An 8,989-nucleotide genomic window follows, 5' to 3' on the forward strand; every position below is an offset into this window, starting at 1 on the left:
AAAGTATATCGATACCAACGGACACACAAGAAATGAAAACAACAGTTCAGCTATTTACAACACCTATCGACAAGGTCAAGATGACTTTTACACCAAGGGAGAAAATGTAGTTGTTCTACATATACGTACAGTTTAAATTTTGTATAGTAATGTATTTAAAGCATATCATCATATTCATTACCATTCAATGTTTCATAACTCATGATAAATTATAACAAAACAAAATATGGACTGCTCTGGAATAAATCATTTCGTCATGTTTTTTCAAAAATTCTTTTACCAGCTTTAACATAGTCAGTGACAATACATTCAGGTAACTGTTATATAAGATTCATATAGTATCAATGATATCTTCTTTACTTTACGGAAGATGATGAATGTTGCATAATTTTAATAATGTCAACTTTTATAAAAATAAGGAGATGTGGTCAATTGCCTAGTAGACAACTATCCACGAAAGTTCAAATACAGTGGATTTAGGCAATCATAGGCAACCGTACGGCCTTCAAAAATGAGAAAAAACCCATACCGCAAAGTCGGCAATGAAAGGTCCCGACATGAAACAATTCAATTGAGAAAACTAACGGCCTAATGTGTATACCTAGCTCTATATTAGTTGTCACCAACCTACGTAAGAGCGGTCTCTGAACATAAGGTTATCCTTGTGACTATTAATAAGCTTTTTAACGATCAACTTCGGAAGCTTTGCTTTGCGATGTCGATACGCCGTTACACCGAACAAATATTTTCATTTTTCATATTTTGCAGTGTATTAACTGCAGGAGAAGATAAAAGATTATAAATATATTGTTACAAAAAATCCAATTTTAATTGCGAAACACAATAATTCTACGCGCGGTATAAGGATGTTGAATTCGTTGTTTGAAAAAAAAATCAAGAGTACAACAGGAAATTAGTCTTTAGCCAGAGAAACGGGATCCAGGATATTAAAACACATTCTTATTCATTGTCTAAAGTTTTACATAGTGTAAGACTGTTTTAATCGTAAACTCCCTTTTTGTGGATACTTTTCTAAAAATCTTTTTTTATATGTTGAATGAACTTACAACTTTTCGACACACGAGTAGGGTATGCTTAGTATTAAATTTCTGCCTTCTTGCTGTTTTATATTCAAACCTTTCAAAAAGTAGGGAAAATGCCTCTTAAACACTTATACTTGCAATTATGATTGATTTGTAGACATTACTTAATATTTTTCTTAAATTTTCCTTAAACCTGAAATGTATTAAATGAGGTAAATATGCATGTTATTCCATCGTTTTTCAACCCTCTTACATACATGGGATTTTAAAATGTAGTGTATTTAAAAAGAAGACGAATTGAAGACCCTATTCAAATCCCATACTTACAATGTTCTTCTCCCATCAGGTAGTGATATGCTAGGAAATGTTGGCAATGAACCTTTTGTAATAAGAACGGCAATCGAGCTTTATAAGTTTTAACATTTCTAGTGTTCATCTTTAATTTGCTGAAAGGTTGTTGACTTTGATAAAATTGTTGTTTCTTTCTAATATATCAATGAGTCGTTAGGCCTTTTAAACATTACCGGCAAATACGACCGGGTGTTTAATTTTGCAAAGTAAATAACATAAGGCTTCTGCAATCATTCTCTCTCACAATATAGCAACAGATGTAACCATCGATGATATTAATAAATTCGGTTTAAAACTGGATACTGCGAAGTCATGAGTAAGGTGGGTGTCAAAATTGGAGCAGTAACAACATACTCTTATGAAGCACGTTGATTCTTTCTCGGATTTTCACATGCTAACCAAGACTATTTCCTAATTTTGAGCAACGAGACAGGTGTCAATAGTGGAGCAGGTACTTATGGAGCATATAATAGATATAAGAAGATGTAGTATAAGTGCCAATGAGACAACTCTCCATCCAAGTAAAAATTTATAAAAGTAAACCATTATAGGTCACAGTACGGTCTTCAACACGGAGCCTTGGCTCACACCGAACAGTAAGCTATAAAGGGCCCCAAAAAAGTACTAGTGTAAAACCATTCAAACGGGAAAACCAACGGTCTAATCTATATAAAAAACGAGAAACGAGAAACACTTATGAACCACATCAACAAACGACAACTTCTGAACATCAGATTCCTGACTTAGGACAGGTGCAAACAAATGCAGCGGGTTTAAACGTTTTAATGGTACCAAACCTTCACCCTAATTCTTTCCTGATTTTTGGATGCTTAAACCCACTTGAGATGAAGCCTATGTCAATAATCATATCTAGCATTACAGTTATAGCAGTTCACTCCTACCCTTCCGGAACACTTGGATTCTATGTGTTAATTTTGCTCAGTTTATGTTTTCTGTGGTATTTTCTGTGTAGTATCGTTTTTCATTTTGACTTGTTGTCCAATGACAATGATGTTATTTCACCTTCCTCGACCTTCTTGGTTTTTTTCTCATTATCTTCCTCGTTTTTATAAGCACGAATAAAATAGATTATAGTGGTATACGTCAATGAGTCAGTAAATCAACAGCACAAGTGAACCAAAAACATGCTAAATTCTACCTTATTGTTATGTGATATATACTAGTATTGCTATTGACTGAAAAGGCGTTCTTTAAATTTTGTAAACATTTTGTTTGTTTCTATGGGAAAAAAGGAGGTATTATTGTTTTTTTTTTCTTTTCTCTAAAATGTAGTTAGGTTTTTCATTATGTTCTAAGCTACAGGAGCCTGTCAGTAATTCAGTGGTTGTCGTTTGTTGCTGTATATCATATTTGTTTTCCGTTTATTGTTTTGTCATTTCGGGGTCTTTTATAGCTTACTATATGCGGTATGGGTTTTTTCTTCATATTGTTGAAGGCTGTACGGTTGCCTATAATTGCTTACATCCACTTCATTTGAACTTTGGTGGATAGTTGTCTCATTGGCAATCATACCACATCTGCTTATTTTTATATATATATATATATATATAGATTTTTCCATTCTCGATGATACGGGTTATGTTCTCATATATTTTATGATGGTATGATAGTAAACCCATAACGGGAGGGATTGTACTTGATTTTCATATGATGAAGACATAATCTTTTAATCAGTGTAATTGAGGTCTGGAGCTGGCATGTCAGTAACTGCTAGTAGTCATTTGTTCATTTATGTATCATTGTCATTTTGCTTAGTTTCTTTTGTTACCTATTCTGACATCGGACTCGGACTTCTTTTAAACTGAGTTTTAATGTGCGTATTGCTATGTGTTTCTTTATTCTACATTGGCTAGAGGTATAGGGGGAGGGTTGAGATCTCACAAAACATGTTTAACCCCGCCGCATTTTTGCGCCTGTCCCAAGTCAGGAGCCTCTGGCCTTTGTTAGTCTTGTATGTTTTTTAATTTTAGTTCATTTATATGTTTTGGAGTTTAGTAAGACGTCCATTTTCACTGAACTAGTACACAATCTTATTTAGGGGCCAGCTGAGGACCACCTCCGGGTGCGGGATTTTCTCGCTGCGTTGAAGACCCATTGGTGGCCTTCGGCTGTTGTCTACTCTTTGGTCGGGTTGTTATCTCTTTGACATATTCCCCATTTCCATTCTCAATTTTATCGAATATACAATTTTTCATTATATTCTAAGCAGCATGGTTTTTATTGTTTGTTAGCTTACTACTTTCGCCGCTGTCCATTATGACGTCCTGTTTAGAAAACGGTGTCGTTTCTTCGTCCTTCTTGTCATGTTTTGTTGACCGTGAAATGCTACCACGTTGTGAAAATGACGTTACTTTCGTCATTTCATTCTCCATGTTGTCCAGTCGCTCCTATATAGCTACAACCTTGCATCCTCGGTCTGAACATCAGATCGTGAGCTCAACATGCACCTAAAACACAAATAGATAATGCCCAAATATGTGATCTGAAATATGCAAACATTATCATGTCAAATTGCCGTTTATAGATGACTTTATGGTATTTGCATTGATTAAATGAAATCGCGCGTTTGTAAATTTCGAGTAAGTAAAATTATATTTAATTTATGTAAAGCTAAGGTTACCATATCCTCAGGACAAATAACTTGGGTCGCTTTAGCTGTTAATTTTAGGCACATTTTGTTTTTGTGCTTCTGCCATTTATATTTTTTTGCTTTCGAAACTAATGGACTCGAGCGTACCTGAAGAAACACTTATGCGCAAGGATATTATTACGAAAGTGTTTAACTACACAGGCAAATTTTTGCTCGCGTGAATTACACATGAATCTTACGTAAAATTCACATCAAACGAGCTTATTCGTGAAACTCGCGTAATTTTGATGTGAAGTGAGATTTACATGAATCTCACTTGAAATTTTTCACGTGAACTTTACAAAAAAAAGTTGGTATTTTTCATGATCTTAATCAATTTGGATGCTATTTGAATAACTTTATTTTGAAAATTCAAAAGATAAAAAATTTCATGTGATTTTCAGGTGACATTCCCGTGAGTTTCACATAAGATTTACATGAAATCAGTTCACGTGAGTTTCACGTTTAAGCTCGTTTGAGGTGACTTTCACCTGAGATTTGACCGATTTTGACTGTTTATATCTTAGTAACTTTGTTCCTTCACTCTTTGGTTGATTTCGTTACTACATTGAGATCCACTCGAGGTTTGCCGATTGCTTATTTCTCTAAGGATTGTTGATTTAGTAGCTTAAAGCTTGATATAACTATGATAATAGAAACTTGTTTGTTGTTGAATATAGAAGCTTAACCTTTTCTGATTTTATTGTGTTATCTGGTTGCTACACGGTCATAAATCTTATTTATGTATACCAAACTAGTTTTTATATAATTGGGTTGGACTGTGGTCGTCCCTGCAGCATTAAAACTCGTGCCTAAAAGGTGTGCGATTGGTTGTGTGGGATGTATAAATATACGACAACGTCTTTATTAAAACGAGAAGTTAAATTATATAGTACATGAAAACACTAAACAAAGAAAATGAAAAAGGGACACAGTATAGTCTAAAGAAAAGGAAAATCATTGGTAGGGTTTTTGACTTGAAAGAAGTTATTAAATATATTTTTTAGTCTCGTACCGTTCCCATTTATCTCGAGCATTTGACCAAAAGGTACAGAGAATAGCGCACAATAAGCAACAGTTTAGGAAAAAAAATCATTTCTATATCATCGGTTTCAAACTCAAAACCAGGATCTGCTTACCCTTCCGGAGCACCTGAGATCACCCCCATTTTTTGATCGGGTTCTTGTTGCTCATTCTTTAGATGTTGTGGTTTGTGTATTGTTGTTTGTCTTTTCGTCGTTTTTCGTTTTTTTGCCATAACATTGTCAGTTTGTTTTCGACTTGTGAGTTTACATATCCCTTTGGTATTTTTCGCCTCTATTTCATTAAAGGTACCAGGCTTATAATTTGCTACACGCGCTCGAATCAAAACAATTGGATTAGATATAAGGTGACACAGAATTTATCTAGAAATATGTCAACTTTGTCAAAAAAGATTTATCTTCAGACTTTTTTTATCTCAGTTTTGCACAATTTGAATCTACAACGAATGTCACTAAACATGGTTGGTTTCTGTCTGCCGTATTTGATTTTAGTTTATTGTTTCTAGCATAAAATAATCATGCTGGGGCCCTTTATAACTACTTACTGCCTTTTTTCTTCAAAGCGATAAAAGATATCTTTAATTCAACTGTAGTTTTGATACAATTTTAAAAAAGGAATGAATCTTTAGAGATCAGTAACAATATTTTTAAAAGATTACTATCAAAGATCAGCCATCAACACCACATTCACAAAAATAAAAAAAAAAAAAAAGTACAGAAATTTTTTCAAGAAATTACATAAAACAACCACTGACGCGGATTACATTTCCGTTATGGTGTTGTACACTACATTTCTCAGTCAATTGATATAAGCCTATTGCAGTGTTGATTCAGATTTCATTGAACGAAAACCTTCCATTAATAATACAAAAAAATACTTCAAAGATATTAATATCATACCTTGGTTTACACTTTTTTTTTTTTCACAAACTTAGAGATTTATTCTGGAAGTATAATATAAATTGGAGACAGGACATTGATAAACGTGGTATAATATCGCATTCATCTGTTCACGGTAAGATAAGTTATAAAACTAACAAGTTTAAGGATTGTCTGTCTATTGTTGATGATTGTATGTTGGTCTTTTTCTTATAACTGTCGTTGTGTTGCTGTCTCATTGGCGTATACCTCACTTCACTATCTTATATATTTTTTCTTTTAGCCTTAATTGGCTTATCGATAACGTTTTTACTTATACATACTTACATAGAAGTGTTATAATTTATCAGCAAAAAGTTCAGATTTTGGCAATTAAACCAGAAAAAGACAAGATAGTACAGCGATTCATATTGTCATACAAAAGTAGTGATGAGGCATCAATTTGATGACAGAAAAATAGACGCAATTAAGATTTCATTCCAACTACAAAACATCTTCTGAAAGTGTTACTGCATCTGGAAAATTAGAGATAATGACACTTTTCCTGTTTTATCAAAACTAATTGCTCTTTTTAGAACAAGAAAAAAGATTAAATATGTATTTATTATTTCTATGTAAATCAGATGTAATCGGCTCATATCTTCGGGGCCAACGCCCCTCAGACATGAGAAGCTTACATATAATACTTACTCGATTGTGCTGTGACATCAATTCACTTATCTTTAGTTTGAAGCAATACAAAAAATGACCTGTACAATTATACATATTTTACATCTTTTGTCATCTGCAAATTTCCTCGTTATCAATACCATAGCAATTTGTTATAAAACATACGTAATATGTATTAGCTACATCTATGAGGACGTTAGCCCGATTGGGTGTATCTTATTTACACCTTGATTTTACTGTCAATGCAGAATGATAGTTTACTATAATTAAGAAGGCAATATGACCATATATTATTGAAAAGCATGATAAATGCAGGGTATCAAATTTCATTTAACGACATCTTGGCGTAAGTTAGCTTGTATCGTCTGGTAAAAATTATTTGAAATCACAAAAATAAAATTATATTGGTTGACGATCCTGTCTATATCAATTGACGATTTTTTATGTTATAATTTCTGCATTTGTTTGCATCATTTAAATGTTGATTGGCGAGCCATCTAGATCTATCACAATTTCCTATTATAACAAACATGAAGCACGTTTACATCTCGTGCAGTCAAAGTGATTCAAGCCTTTGATTTTTACTGCGGATGACCGTTAGGGCATTGCGGTGTTATGTTGCCGCAGACCCACGTGACTTGCGTTTTTGACTGATAACCGAACGTATTTCGTATAATTACGCGGATATTATCGAGTGCAATATAACAGTCCTTATCGCTTATTATATATTAATTTCATCAATAAATATTCATGAAAAAAATTTTTTAAGAACATAGACATGATAGATATATGATATGAAAATGTTTTGTTGTGAGAAATATATCTATCAATAACAAATCAAGAATACCGAAAATTTGTGTTAACGCATGCGGAAGAATATCTCAAAAACGTTTTGTAACAAACGCGGGAAAATATGAATGCCTGACCAAACAGAAAATAAGTGAACAAATTGCTTTCAAATCGTGATTCTGCGATTTGTTAGTACCATTTTTTGCGATTCATTTAAGAAATTATAAACAATTGGAATATCATAGGAAATGATTTGAAAATGATTTGTTAATTTTGTTAGCTATCATGGTGTGATTCATTAATGATTTGCTACAATGAAAACAATGTTGTTGCATTCGGATTTTCTGGGTTTGTCTATATTTCTGACTTCCGGTTGAGATCAAATTCAAATTTCAAATACTGTTCTATATTAACTGAACAAAGAAGGTTGCAAGTTGAAGAGTAAGATATACTATCAATGATGACAGTGGTAAATATCTTAGTCATTAAATTATTATTTCACACATTCAATTAATACTATTCAAACATGTCAAAGGTTTTAACCTTTTAAATGCGGAAACTGTGCATTTCAATATCTCGTAGTAATTCTGTACTGTCAGGATAAATTTTCAAACTAAAAATGTGTAAAAGACGTGTAAACAGATGGAGGCATGCAATTAAAAACTAGCTTCCCGAGTCAGCAAAATTCACTGGCAAGTTTTATGTTTTAATTTTTCATGATGTTCACTGTCCAGGTCTAGGGCAGTAGGGGCAAAGCTACATTAGCAGATTTGGATCCAAACTAAGACCAATCACCTATTCGACATCCATCTAGTAAACGTGGTTGCTCATGTGGTTGTCAAATCTAGTTAGAGTCAAATTCGGGAGAAGTGAGAGAAAACTTTCACAGAGGGAACAATTCGTCCATCATGGCAACTAGAAATAGTAATCCCTTAACGATCAGAGGAGTAGCTAAGGTAAAATGAAGACAAGTGCACTTCAAAGTTTGGGGGTCTCAGGGGCAGAACAGATTTTTGATCCAGATGTAAATGATTAAATCTGTTAATCGATGATTAAGGTCAATTTATTGACGATTTGCTTGTGATTTGCTTGAGGTAGGAATATGATTTACTTCTGATTTGTTAAAGATTTTACAACAATTTGTTTATAATTTCTTCATGATTTGAAAACAATTTGTTTGTGATTTGCTGGAGGTAGGAATATGATTTCATTCCGATTCGTTAAAGATTTGATAACAATTTGTTTATAATTTCTTAAAAATTTGAAACAGATTTGTTTGTAATTTGCTTGAAGTAGGAAAGCAATTACCTCTGATTTGTTAATGATTTCAAAACAATTTCTTGACAATTTGTTTATGATTTGCTTATGAATTGGAAGCAATTTGTTTGTGATTTGTTGTTGTGATTTGTTAGCTTATTTGCATGTGAAATTTTATCACTTTCAAATCATAAAGAAATCATACGATTTGGTTATCATTTGTTTCCATGATTTGTTCCTCAATTATTTTTTGTTTGGGTACTCAAATCCAAACTATTAGTAAAACGAATTATTACAGAAGAGTGTCC

This window comes from Mytilus californianus, unplaced genomic scaffold (assembly GCF_021869535.1).
Source record: "Mytilus californianus isolate M0D057914Y unplaced genomic scaffold, xbMytCali1.0.p SCAF_7, whole genome shotgun sequence".
In the NCBI taxonomy this organism is placed as follows: Eukaryota; Metazoa; Mollusca; class Bivalvia; order Mytilida; family Mytilidae; genus Mytilus; species Mytilus californianus.